Here is a 14,004-nt window from a genome sequence, read left to right as displayed (position 1 = left end):
TGTAATCCCATGTGTCAAAGCGATTTGATACTGTACGCATTCTCAGTAATTTATTTACAGAAATGTACTTGGATAAGTGTATTGCTGTCTTTCAATTAATTTAATACTTTAAAAGTGCACTGTGCACCTAATTAGCACTGCTTGTGCTTTATTTGTGGAAGCAGTGCTGTGAAATTAATGAAAGGTAGAGATAACCAGTGCAACCATCTGTAGTATGTTTTAATTTTGTTTGAATCTCCTCAGTCAATGACAGGGAAAAGCTAGAAAATGGGTGATTGAGGATTTAAGCGATCGTTCTTAGCTGTGATCATTTGGACATTGGGCCAATTGTTGGTGGAGATGGTTGGGTAGGGGAAGTGTGACTGGACAAGATAAATGATTTGGAAATCATTGTTGATAGAACTTGGTAGGACTGATAAATCAGGAGGAACGGAAGGTTGTTAATATTTGATAAGGTCTTTTACAGGTTGTAAAGGCTGGAGTAATTGCATGGCAGACTTTTTTTTGAGGAACCTGAAGAAAATACGTGAAATGTCACACTGAAGTTCTGCAACTCAAGAATAAAGACTTTGACTTAGAGCTTATTTTTCCAAAAGACTATAGCGTAGACCAAAACTGGCTATGTTAACCTCTACTTCTGAGTGATGCCTGAATTCCCCTTGTAAAAAAATAACTTTGTGGATCCTGGTGTAATAATTGTATAGATGTAAAGATGTGAGCTTGCGTATACAATTTCACATGAGCCGTAATTGTTTTCTTTTTGAAATCTGTCCTAATTGCTTCTTAAAACTGAAGAAAGGAGTTATGTTAAGTATTAAGCTAAAATAAATTCTTGGCTGAACAGTGTGTGGGATTCAGTAGAGTCATGGATGCATAATTGTACAGATTTATTTATATTTAAACAGTTTCCTGAATTCAGATTGTGCCTCTCGCTTGTATAAATACTGAACCACTCCCTCCCCCCATAATTTCACAGTAACTTTAGAAGCTGTGAATCCTTGTGCTCTAGTTGGCTACTGACTTTTAGTAGCCAGTCATATGGTATAGATTTGCAAAGCTGACGCAAAATGGAGCAATTCATCTCCTCCATAATACAGGCTGCTGAAAGCATATCACCCTGAAGCCCTGCTCATTGCACTGTAACCCTGCTGAGTACCAAGACAAGTTCAAGGTTTTGGTTTTGGTCTTAGACTTTACAATGCGCGATGGCCATGGCCCAAGCCGCCTGAGGGAACACCTTCTGCAGTCACTGCTGCTCATGACAGCTGCATTCCACGGGAACAATGGCATTGTTGGCGAAATGGGGAATGAATGGGAGAGACAAACTGCTTCTGCAGCTAGCCCACAACTGAGGGATTCATTCCTGGAACACATCAGAGTGACTATAAACCTCCCTGTCCTTGGAATTAAGCATAAAATTCACTTGCTTCAATCTCAACTTTCCACAATGACCAGGGGGAAAAAAAAAAAAATCCCTAGGGCGCAGCTAGGATGATCTCAGTTTCTTTTTAAAAAGCCCAAATAACAGTGCACATAAAAGTGTAGAAAAACTAGTGTAAATTTTGTCCACTATTCCTGTGCAATTTTTGGTAGTCTTCCTCATGATTCCTTTCACTCTTGCTGGCCAGCAGTAAAAATGACACTTAGGCCTGTTTTTTTGGGTGAGGAGAAAACCCAGTCAAAGTAGAGACAATAGAATGCCAAGCGGAAAAGCAACACAGAAGAATGTTTCTAAAAATTTTAGCTGCTTTTTTTTTTTTTTTTTTCTGCTTCCCTCTGCACATCTATTCTTAATGTACTTTTTATTTACAGATGTGTTATTGATTGAAATGCAACAGTAAAATTTCTTCACTGTTGCAGGAGTGTTGCCACTGTTCTTGGGACAAGAATCTCACTGATCTGTTGTAGCTTGCATTTGAATGAGACTTAAGGAGATCAAATAGCAGGGGGAAAATACCCACTACAATTTTTCTTTTTTTTCCAGAAAAGCATTGGACAATGTTGATGGCCCATCTGGCTCTTGTAGTCCTTTTGCTTGATAGTTAAATTTTGGGCCTGAGCCTAAAGGAACTGTAAATCTGTTCTGAAATAGCTCACAAATGGCTCGGGTCTTCAAAACCAGAAGTCCACCAAGTCATGGGCATCATTAGAGGGTGACTAGAGATGGAGCGTTGGTGGTGCCAGAGGAAGCTGGTGGGTGTCCGGTTAAGAACAAGAGGAGGTGGTTTTTTGCACAGGGTGTCGCTAAGCTCTGAAACACCTTCGCCTGAGAATATGACAAGTACTAGAAGTTTGCCTGGGTCCAAGGAGGCGGCCGCGCGGAACAGCAAGCCGTTGAGAGTTAGCAGCAACAAAGACCGCGCGTGCAAACTCAGGAGTGGTTGAGAGTGGAAAGTCTTCCAGGGATGTGTTCTGACGCTGTTGCCTAAGCATCTTTTTTTAGTCAATGTTGCACAGAATGCTTTGTTAGGGGGATCACTGATCTGACACAGTGCAGCTGTCTCTGTATTTTTGTGTTTAAAAGCAGTCTGAGGAGAATGAAGGGAATGACAAAGCTTACAGAGAAATCAAAACTAAAGCTGGCTGTAAAGCAGTGCAGAAGATCTTGCAATTCTGCGTGACTGAGTGAGAAAATGGCAGATGAAATTCAGAATTGATAAATGCAAAATAATGCACACGGAGAAAAACAACTAATTATACATACACAGTGATGCGCTCTAAATTGCCTATTATCACTCAGGAAGGATCCTGGACTCATTGCGAATAGTTCTGTGAAAATGTCAGCTCAATACTCAACGGAGGTCAAAAAGGCAAGCAGAACAATGTTAGGAAGGGGTAGAAAGAGCAAAAAGATTTAAAAAAAAAAAAAAAAGAAAAACCCATAAGGCTGTTATATGAATCCATGGAGATCTTGAAAACTGCATGCATTTTGGGCCACCTTATCAAAAGGAAGATAGAGTAGAATTTGGAAAAAAACTGAGCAAAGGTACAGGGATTGTTGGAATGGTTTTCATATAAGGATGGAAAAGTTTTTCACCTTAAATAATGGATTTCAGGGGAGAGGGATTGAATATGATAGCTCTCTGTGGAGGTATAAATGGTGGACGGCAGGACATGGAGCAAATAATTCCTTTCTCAGTAATAAGCCATAAAGGAAAATGAAGTCTTCAGGATGCAAGCTTAAAAACAAGCAAGAGGAGGTACTTTTAAAGGAAAAAAAAAAACCCCAAGCAATTACACTGTGGCATTTCTTGCTGCAGGTGGCTTGAATAAATAGGTTAAAGCACTGATTGACAAATTAGCGGGACAAAGGCTCACCACTAAACACAAAGGTGGTTGGAGATACTGCTTCTGGTTCAGAAAGACCTTAAACTGCCTGTGGCTGGCGGAAGGGGGATGGTGCCATGCTTTTCCCAAAGTAGTCAGCTGTGGGCTACTGCTAGGGGTGGGATAGCAGTCAGTGAAATTACAGCCTGACGCAGGAAGCGTGCCTTATGTTCTCGGCACTGATGTTGGGAGCGGTCGCTCTGACGCTCTGCAGTGTGGCTGGTAGTGGATGAAGCGTCTTGTTCACAGGACGTGGTGTGTGCATGCAGCAGGTGAGGAAAGGAAGGCTTTGTTCCTGAATCTAAAAAGATGGGAATAATTGAAATTCAGTGTAAAACAACAGACAGAAAACCATGGCCTGGTCTGGTGCCTGTCACGTGTTGATTTGATGGGTGATTATAGTATCAGAATGTTAATAAGCTTTCAGTAGGCTCAGGGAAGATCATCTGCGGGGTGGTCTGTGGGCACATAGTCTCAGGTGTGCCTTAGTGATACCAAAGGCAGCTTTTCCATTTCTCATTCCCCACTGCAAAGCCTTTTTTTCCCCCAAGTTTGCTTAGCGATACGTTTTTCAACCAGGTACCAACTCCTCTGAGATGTTTAGAGCCATGGGAGATGGCGCTGTCTAAATTTGAGGTAACGAAGATCAGGAGTTGGGTATTGCCTGTGTCTTGGCAATACTGTAGCCAAAGCGCTCTCACCAGTTCTCCCAGTCACTTTACAGAAGCCACTTCTGTCTGTGGATGAGCAACTGGTCATAACAGCCATGAGAGTGGGTCCTGGGCTGGAGAGTACTTATTTTCATCCCTGAAGCCTTTAAAAAGCAAGACAGGAATGAAGAAGTTCTTTTTACTGAACTTTCTGTATTTGTTAACTTTAGGGACTCAGGGAAACACGTAACAGCTAAGACAGTATTGTGTATACGTATGCGTACAGTATGTCAGGTGCATTTGCTGGACCACAGTCTCATAATACAAAGAGAAAATGAAAGTTATAAAGTCATTGTTTATTACCTCTTCAAGACTGAATCACTCATACTGGAAGTGTAAGAAAACTACACTTTCCAATGTTTGTTTGTTTGGGTTTTTTGGGGGTTTTTTGTTTTGTTTTTTTTTAAACAACACCCTGTACAAAGCAAGTGAGGTAATGCTGAAATCCGTGTTTTCTAGTGCCGGTCTGCTCAGCATCTGATAGAAAATATCAAGAAGTTGTCCCCACGGAAAGTGTCTCCTGAATCAAGTTGAAGGCCATAATAGAGATTCTGTGGTTAAAACTTCTGCCTACAACAAAGTTCTGAGTATTGATGTTCCAGTTCCCGCCTTCAAAAAAAAAAAAAAAAAAAAGGCACAATAATTAGGTGACTAGGGGAATAGTCCGTACAAGGAACAAAGACGATCCAAGCAAGTATACCACTTTTGGCAATTCATGAAAAATGCTCAGTGGTTTTTAACTCTTAAAAATACAAAACCATCTCATATATGTATTCTGTTTTGAGTGATTTCTTCAAGTTACTGGACGGAATTTATTTTTATTACACAGATAGTCTTACTCTTTTCTCCTGTAGCTAGGTCTTTGCTGAAGGCTTTAAGTTTTCATTTTACAGGTAGACAAGTGGTTTTCAGCCTTTCAGTTTGAAGGCCCAGAAATATGTGCAGTGATGGAAGGAATATCTTTGTTGGAGCAAATTTAAGCCTGTGAGAGTTGTCTTTGTGGTTTTGTGGTCCCTTAGTCCACCAATGCCTTGGGGGTCTCCAGAATTTGAAATGACTTATTTAGGCTCTTTAAATGTTGTCTATAGAATAAATAAATAAAAAAACCAAACAAGTTCTTTGCATGGAAGCTAACAATTTATCCCCAGTACATTGCTGGCTTCACTAAGAGCTTGCTCTGCACATTTATTCATGCTTAAGAGTTTTTCTTTCAAGAAACTGGCTAGCATATATCTGATCAATTTTAATTATGCTGGACCAGTAGAATCTGTTTAAGCCTTCCTGCAGTGCTAAGGAAGTTATGAGCTGGTAAGAAAGCTGGTGTTCTGTTCAAATATTAATCCGTGAGTCACCGATTCTTCATTATTAAAACAAATTCACTATCCCTGTATTTTTTTCTTTTTTCTTTCTTTCTTTGCTTTTCCTTTGGTCTTTAAAGAATTTAGTCAATTCTCTTCTACTAGTGGCTTTTACTGGTTTGGTCAGTAGTACTGGTCTTTGGCTCCTAGGATCCCTCTTCAAGCCATTAAAAATTTTTCAGGTTTAGTATCTTACATTTCCAGAAGCTGAAATGGATTGAAATGGTAGGCTACCTGACAGACATGATAGTTTTGTGATTTGGCTAAAAGTTCCTTTACATTTTTGGGTTTGTCCTGACCTGTTGTAATACAGGATTCAGATGACTCTAGGTTTCTGTCCTAGCATTCAAATTCCGCTGGCCTTATAAACAGCTTCATCCCTGACAACAGTGACTTCTGACAATAGCTATATTACACTGTAGTTAAAATAGTGTAAAAACCCCACATCCCAAACCAACAAACAAATCCAAAAAGTAGGGAGCTTGTGAGAAAAGACCCAAGTCCCTTTTTATAGAACTCATTCTGGGTAGTCAGCCCACTGAGGAAGGAAAATGCTTATTAACTTCATGGCATTCTGTACTTGTCTGTAAAATGTATTTCTTTAATAAAAATTGCCTTTGCTGATCCTTCACGTGCAATTCAACCACTCTTTTTTTTTGAAAATCTGAAACACAAAGGACTAGGAAGTCGCCGAGTCCTTTCTGCAGGGGCAAAGGATCAAAGATGCAACACGTGCATTTGGCATCAGTGTTTCTAACGCTTTCTCTCTCTTTGGTCTGCTTGCTCCTTTATGTTTTGTTCCAATTCTGAGTGGGAATCAAGAGGGCAGGAAGGTGGAGGAGGAATGTGCTCAGCAGAACTGGTTTTCCCTGATGCTCTCTTAAATGGGACCTCTGGAAGAGGAACCTTCTGTTTCAGGGCTCTGATGCATCCATAGTGTGATGTCCTGCCTGCTTCTTTGGAGGATGCCCATTTGGCTTTGTGATTTCTGCAGGGAGCTTTTGTATGGAAACAACTTACCCAGTGAAGTAGTCTTGCCGTGTGTGAAACTAAACGGGGCCAAATAGAGAAATTTTGCCAGCTAGGTGGAGCTCCCCCACTAAGTTTATTCTTGTCTTGATTTTGTACAGCCTTAGTCACTATCACTGAATCTGTAAGTTCATATAATAGATGGCCAGTTTACAAAGAAAACTAAAATCAAAATGTAGGAGAAGCTTTCTCCTCCATGGACTTTGCCACGGGCGGAGGTGAGCACACAGTAAGTCGGGGTTGTATGGATCTGCGCTGTTGTTGAGGCTGTATCTCTCCGTGGTGTTTTCATTCAGTGCAAACCTGGGAGTACTGGCAACACTTTAAGTAGTTTTTCTTCTTAGATAATAGAATTCAAAAAATACCTTGCGATGACTCAAACATAGCCCACGGGTTACTGTAAGATAAACTTACCACTTAGCTGTAATAAACACCGGCTCATAGCAAAACTTCCTCTTCCCCCTTCCCTCCAAGAGTGATTCTCTAAGCCTGGCATCTTTTGTTTCCATACTTGCTAGGTCTCTAGAGCACACTGCATCAAGTGATTTCTGTCTGTGTGTGACAAGGATGAGCCTTCCCACTGCAGCCGGAGATGTGATGATCGGATGAAATTCATCATGCATTTTTATGCTGTCTCCACGGTAAAGAATCTGCAGGACGTTTTAGGCATTGATGCAACCACGTCATTTTTCTATCAGGCCTTTAGTGGTGCTGAAGACACTTAGTCTTCAGTAGTGTAGAGTAAATATATGAAGTGAAGCTTAGTACATGGGTTTGTTGATAGTTTAGGAAGAAATACAGAATCTAGATTGCTGTCTTACAGGGAATTTGTATTTTGGAAAAAACACAATTGCTTTGTTGTGGCTGTGAGGAGAGCCTAATGTATAGCCTCATCAGCGTTCAAAATAATGGGTCTGATTTTGCTAAAAGCATGCATGCGGTCAGTTACTGTTGCTCAGCTGCTGAACAGTAATTCATTATGCTACGGTAATTTGTTTATTGTTTGCTGTGATACCCATACGCTGGAGTACAAAGTTATGATTCCGCATTTGAAATGTAATAAAATAGAGCTAGTAAGAGGCTAATTTATTTTTCCACAGTTACTTTTCGAAGTAAAAGTGAACTTTTTAAGGACCATAGTGAAGTATAATTGACTAAAACTTTTGGGGAAAAAAAAAAGAAAAGGAAATAGTGAACAAATAACTCCCTATTCCAATAATCAAAGACATTTGTTTGAAACCAAATCTCTCCAGAAGAAATGTACATATATCTGTTTCTATTGTACTATGACACTAGTCTGTAGACTTTTGTATGATCATGTATGGAATATATTCAACTACTAGCAATCATTGTTTCAATTCACCAAATAATCAATTAAATGGAGAAAATCAGTACCATGTTGTAGCATTAATAATGGCAGTAGAAGAGTTTTAGATTGAGGCAAGTCCCCTTTCTTTTTTCTGAGGATATGTATACATTAGTCTAATGGGAAAACGTCTCTAATTCCAGCCTTAACAGTGTGGGAAAAGTTTAAAGAGTTTGAAGAATCCTCTTAGTTCAGATATTGAGTGGAGGCAATCTCTGAGATACCTGCTGACTGATTTCTGAAAAACAGTGCTCTGGAGAGTAGCAACCTTACATCAGTTAACATCTCATGTTGTAATAGCTAGTGGTGGCACATATACACATTTTATCACAACTTATGTAGAATATGGAAGATGAAACACCAGAAGGAGAAGGGAGGAATTTGGAGCAATCATCAGAAAGTCACTTTCACATGCCTGACTCAAGTGGTAACTACATTTATGATGTTGTGGAAAGAAGGATATTTCGATGCAATGCTAATTTAATTTTATAAACAAAGAATTGTTGTATCATGAAACCAAATCTATTTTTATATGTTTGCTTTTCCAATAACATCAGAAAATTGTTGACCCTAAAACCTATTTAATTGTTAAAGCTTAGCAGCCTGTGTATTTATTTACAGTTGTAATTCCATTCACTTATTAACTGAAGATTTTTCAGCATAGTGTGTAGAGTGACTATATTAAGTGTTCTGTTCATTCCCATGACACTGACCTAAGCTGTACAACGACGACTTTTTCTTGTCTCTTATGAGCACATCTAAATTTTGGAGGAAGATGAGGGTTTGGGGTCTCAGCCTTGAGGAACAGATTCAGCCTTCTCTGCAAGCCTAAGTGCACCTTTCCAGCTGATGATTTTGAGCTAAGGAGTGACCTGAGATTTGTTGAGTACCATTGACTATTGGTTCAAAGCAAATATTCTAAGCATGACCTAAATCAATGACTTGGTATCTATGCCAGTACTATAGAAAAAGTTTCAGTTACAATGGTGCAGTCACCATTAGGATTAAACTAAAAAAAATATTTGACTTCTTCCTCCGCACAGCTGTGCAAGAAGACCTTCATGTTCTGGACATAGTCGCCAGAATGTCAATACAAGTGTTCTGCTTTTCATAGAATCATGGAATCACAGAGCCATAGAGTGGTTTAGATTGGAAGGGACCTTCAAAAACCATCTGGTCCAACATCTTGGCTATGGGCAGGGACATCTTTCACTACATCAGGTTGCTCAAACCCCCATCCGACCTGACCTTGAACACTTCCAGGGGTGGGGCATCCACAACTTCTCTGGGCAGCCTGTTCCAGTGTCTCACCACCCTCATTGTAAAAAATTTCTTCCTTATGTCCAGTTCCAATGTACCTCATTTCAGTTTGATGGTGTTGCCCCTTGCACTGTCACTAGAGGCCTTGGTAAAAAGTATCTCTTTTAACTCAAAAGTATCAGGCCTCGCAATGTAGTACCTCATTATACTCTAGAATACTTTAAAAAGCTGCACCTAAGATTTCCCATCGGTAGTAATGAGTGCCATGATATTATGTGACTAGGGGAAGAATCATTATGTCATGCTCAGGTCCCACACTATCCAATACATCCCCATTAACTGCCACCCCCCTTCCCATCCTTTGATATAATACACAGATACCATCCCCTTAATCCATGGACCACCCCTGTGAAATGTCCATAACATTCCCATAAAATGTCCAGAGGTGTCCACAAATGTCTGAGTTCATGAGTCCACTGAGTTCATTTAGTCCATGATTTTGGGCTCCATCCGTTACAGTGGTCACTCAGGACAGGAGAGGTGCTGTGTTATGTGGAGTTACTGGGTGCCAAAGCCAGCTCAGGTCGGGTCACTGCTGCACTTGCACTGCTTCTTGTAAGACCTGTCCTCCATTGGTTTGAGTGGTGTCTGCTATAGTAATTCCTATGACAGGGAACTCAAATCCCAGGTTACAACAATTTATAAGTATTTCCATTACAGTTTCCACCCCTGGTCCCTTTGGACCAGACTGTTGGGTTTAACACTGCAATGAACTCCTCCTCTTGCCCCTTCTGTGGCTTGGCCTTATCCACAGACTTAGTTCCCTAGGCCAAGTGGAGCCTTATCTATGAGCCACAGTCTCTCCAGAGGCATACCTGCTGTGGCATAGACTTATCCACAGCTGCAGTCGCTTTGAGGTGCACCTGTTCCAGTGTGGCCTCCTCCATGGGCCACAGTCCTTTCAGAAGTGAGCCTGCTCCAACATGGCCTTACCCATGGGTGCAGTCCCTCCAACGGTGTATCTGCTCTGTCATGGGTTTACCCACAGCAACACACTTTGAGGTGCTTCAGCATGACCCCATGCACAGCCACTGATGCTTTAAGGTGTACCTACTGCAGCACGGACTTATCCTTGGGCCACAATCCTTTCAGAGTTACACCTCCTGCAGCATGGACTAAACCACAGCCACAGATGCTTTGAGATGTGCCTGCTTTGGTGTGGACTTATTCACAGCCACAGATGCTTCTTCCATGTGGACTCATCCACAGGTCACAGTCCTGTAGACTCAAGTTCACCCCAGAATTCCAGCTGGTCCAGTACAGCAGCACAGAAACGGCAGTGATGCCCTGGCCCTCTGCCAGCCCAGGCACATGGCCATGGCTGTTAGCAAAATCTTCCCAGGCAGAGCAGAGTGAGATTGTTACTGTTGGACTGTAGGCAGTACAGCAAGCAGTGAAAGCAAAAAGCAGCCACTAACGAGCACGAGACTCTAATATACAGTAAGGTGAGCAAGCCCTGTGGCAAGCACAGGAGCCTGCCAGTTAATAGCTTAACAGCAATAACAGCTATCAATTCAATCTAGCACTTTCTAATAAAATCTGTCATTATCTCCAACTCTTTGAGCCTGACATTGGGCGCCAAAAAGGACCATTGTGGTTTAACCCCAGCTGGCAACTCAGCACCACCCAGCCGCTTGCTCACTCCTCCCTGGTGGGATGGGGGAGGGAATCATAAGAGTAAAAGTGAGGAAACTCATGGGTTGAGATAAAGTCAGTTTAACAGGTAAAGCAAAAGCCGCACACGCAAGCAAAGCAAAACAAGGAATTCATTCCCTCCTTCCCATGGGCAGGCAGGTGCTCAGCCACCTCCAGGAAAGCAGGGCTCCATCATGCATAACGGTGACTTGGGAAGACAAACGTCATCACTCCAAATGTCCCCTCCTTCCTTCTTTTTCCCCCAGCTTTATAAGCTGAGCTTGACATCATATGGTCTGGGATATCCCTTTGGTCAGCTGGGGTCAGCTGACCTGGCTGTGCCCCTTTCCAGCATCTTGTGTCCCCCCCCAGCCTCCTCGCTGGTGGGGTGGGGTGAGAAGCAGAAAAGGCCTTGGCTCTGTGTAAACCCTGCTCAACAATAAGGAAAACGTCCCTGTGTTATCAACACTGTTTCCAGCACAAATCCACAACCTAGCCCCATACTAGCTGCTGCAGAAAAAATTAGCTCTACCCCAGTCAAAACAAGCGCAACCAAAGATGATGGCAGTTTTACCTTCAGGTTCATCATTGGTCATAGAATCCTAGGTTGGAAGGGGCCTCAAGGATCATCTGGTTCAACCTTTCTAGGTAAGAGCACAGTCTAGACAAGATGGCCCAGCTGTCCAACTGCGTCTTAAAATTGTCCAATGCAACAGAGTCAACCACTTCCCTGGGGAGATTATTCCAGTGGTTGACTGCTCTCACTGTGAAAAATTTCCCTCTCATGTCCAGTCAGAATGTCCCCAAAGATAACTTGTGTCCATTCCCCTTTGTCCTCTCCGTGTGGCTCCTTATAAAAAGGGAGTCTCCATCTTCCTTATAGCTACCCCTTAGGTACTTAGAGGCAAATGAATGATTTCTTATCTGTTTGTATATGATGTTGCTTTCATACTGGGGTACTATAATGTGGTTGCAGAATAATGGACCAAAATATTCAAGCTTTCACTGATGCCCTCTGATTTTTTTCAGACAATTACCACAGAATGTGAGTGTGTATTTCAGTCATTGTAAGAAGATGGAATAGCAGCATGCCCCTGTTGGAGTCAGGAGACAGATTTCCATCCGTGACGCAAATAGTGATTTTTATGTATCTGTATATTAATGGCAGGGGAGTCCCCATCCTTGAGGCGGTATGTAGGTATGAGGTTATCAAGTCAGTATCTTCAGACCTTAATAGTTCACCCTGGAGTGGATGCCTTGCAGGCTGAGTAGGGCTAAATACTGGATCCCAACAGTCATTGCTTTCTTCTGAGTCAGAGTTGCTTCAGGCTGTGGTGACAGCTGCTGACTTGGCAAATAGCTGGGCTGGTTGGGGATGTTAAAATATCATCTCTTCATTACTGGTCTTGCTGCTGAAGTGTATCACCCTGGTAAATCTTGTAATGGAAATAAGGGTGCTTGCTTCATCCACTACAGGCCCACCTAGAAGGTTTGATTAAAACAGCTGATAACCTTGCAGACTGGACCAATTTGAAGGAGGGAGGGTTCATAGGATCTCTTTTTGTTAGCAGGGCTCTGCAAGGGGTAACCTGCAACTAATGGGTTATGGGGAGCAACGAGGAGTTGTAGCAACTTCATCCTACACAAGTAGATCTGAAAGAGGATACACGAATGGAGAAAAGCCTATTCTTACTCAGAGTGCTACTGCTTCCATGTATATTGCTATGGGAAAAAGAATACAACATCCCCTTCTCCAAACACAATTATTACTAGTACAGTTTGGTATTTTAGCTATAAGCTGTGCCAGTATAATGAATTTTAATATCCCGATTGGTATCTCTGTGCTAAGAGGTCTGTATTCACTTGACAGTTTTGCTAAAAACATCACACCCTTTACTGAAATTGTTATGTGGCTAGAAAAAAACAAGCCTTAAAAAATTATGTAGGTAAACGTTTATGTGGTTTCTTGGTAATGTTGCTCTAGATAGGTAAGTAATTTAAAATGTTAAGTCAGAATAACTTCTTTTTTTTGAATAGTGTAGACTGCTCATAAGAAATGTAGTAAAACAAATAGGTCAGATATTTGTTTTTACCTTTGCTGCGGAGTGCAAATACCTAAAAGGTGTCTTAATCCTTTGTTGACTGTGTATTGGTTTTTTTTCTGGCCTGCAATTTGCAAAGAGAGACTCAGAAAAGGAAGTGAAAAGTATTTTACAACTTGAACTAGTTTTAATATCTAGCGGACTTGTTGCAACGTCTGTACAGGAGCCTGCAGGGAACATGAGTATTCTGAAAAGAAAGGTTTCATGCCTGCTTAAATGCTATTGTGGGTTTACTTGTTTGGCATCAGCAAATGGAGTGGTCTGGCCCCTCAAGGCTCATGACTAGGGGAATGGTGTCCTTCAGAATGACTGTAGTTTACAGACATTTTTTCTTATTTCTGTATACTATTTCATTCATTAATAGTTTTTTTTTTTTGCTTTTCAGAGTACATTGCAAAAATGGCATGATATATATATAGATATATATAGGAGATATATATATATATATAGTGTAACATTTGCTGAAAAGATTATACCTTGTCAAGGGTAGAAGTGGATTTCAGAAGTGTTTCAGTATAAAGAGACTATTTTGAATCACAACATCTTGCTTCAAAGGAAATTCCCTGATGAAATGAATTAGCACAATGAAGACTATTGCTGTCTTTGTATCACATCTTTAAATTAACTCCTCAGCCATAAATGAAAGGTTATAAAGGCAGCAAACAATAAAATGAAGAAGAAACTGTACTTTATCTGTTTGTCAGCTGAGGAAAAAATACAAATACTATGATGATGAGATTAATATGGCTGGGGTGGATAGGGTTTATATCATCATTCTCTGTGCAAGTTGAAGGGGGTTTTGAGGGAATGAGGAGCTACCAGCAGGTGTAGTTTGTTATTTGTGATGATGGGACTGGTAAGTGAAGAAAAATACATACATGGCATAGTTTCTCTGATATTAACAGCACTGTGCTTGCTTACACTTGCAGATTGTCCTGCGCTTTTGGTTACAGCAATAGTATCAGCTGGATAAAACAAATCATGTACACATTTCTTCACAATCTTTATAACAATAATTGCAACTGCTTCTGCTTCTCTGCTGTCTACTGTTGCCTACACTGATGAGCATTACTAATGCGACTAATATTCCCCAAAGCAGTATTTACAAGACTTACTCTGTACTAGGGAAAGCGGCTGTTCTTACGTCGACCGGGACC

The sequence above is a fragment of the Egretta garzetta genome, unplaced genomic scaffold (assembly GCF_000687185.1).
Source record: "Egretta garzetta isolate BGI_Z169 unplaced genomic scaffold, ASM68718v1 scaffold88, whole genome shotgun sequence".
Lineage (NCBI taxonomy): Eukaryota > Metazoa > Chordata > Aves > Pelecaniformes > Ardeidae > Egretta > Egretta garzetta.
This window is presented reverse-complemented; position numbering follows the sequence as displayed.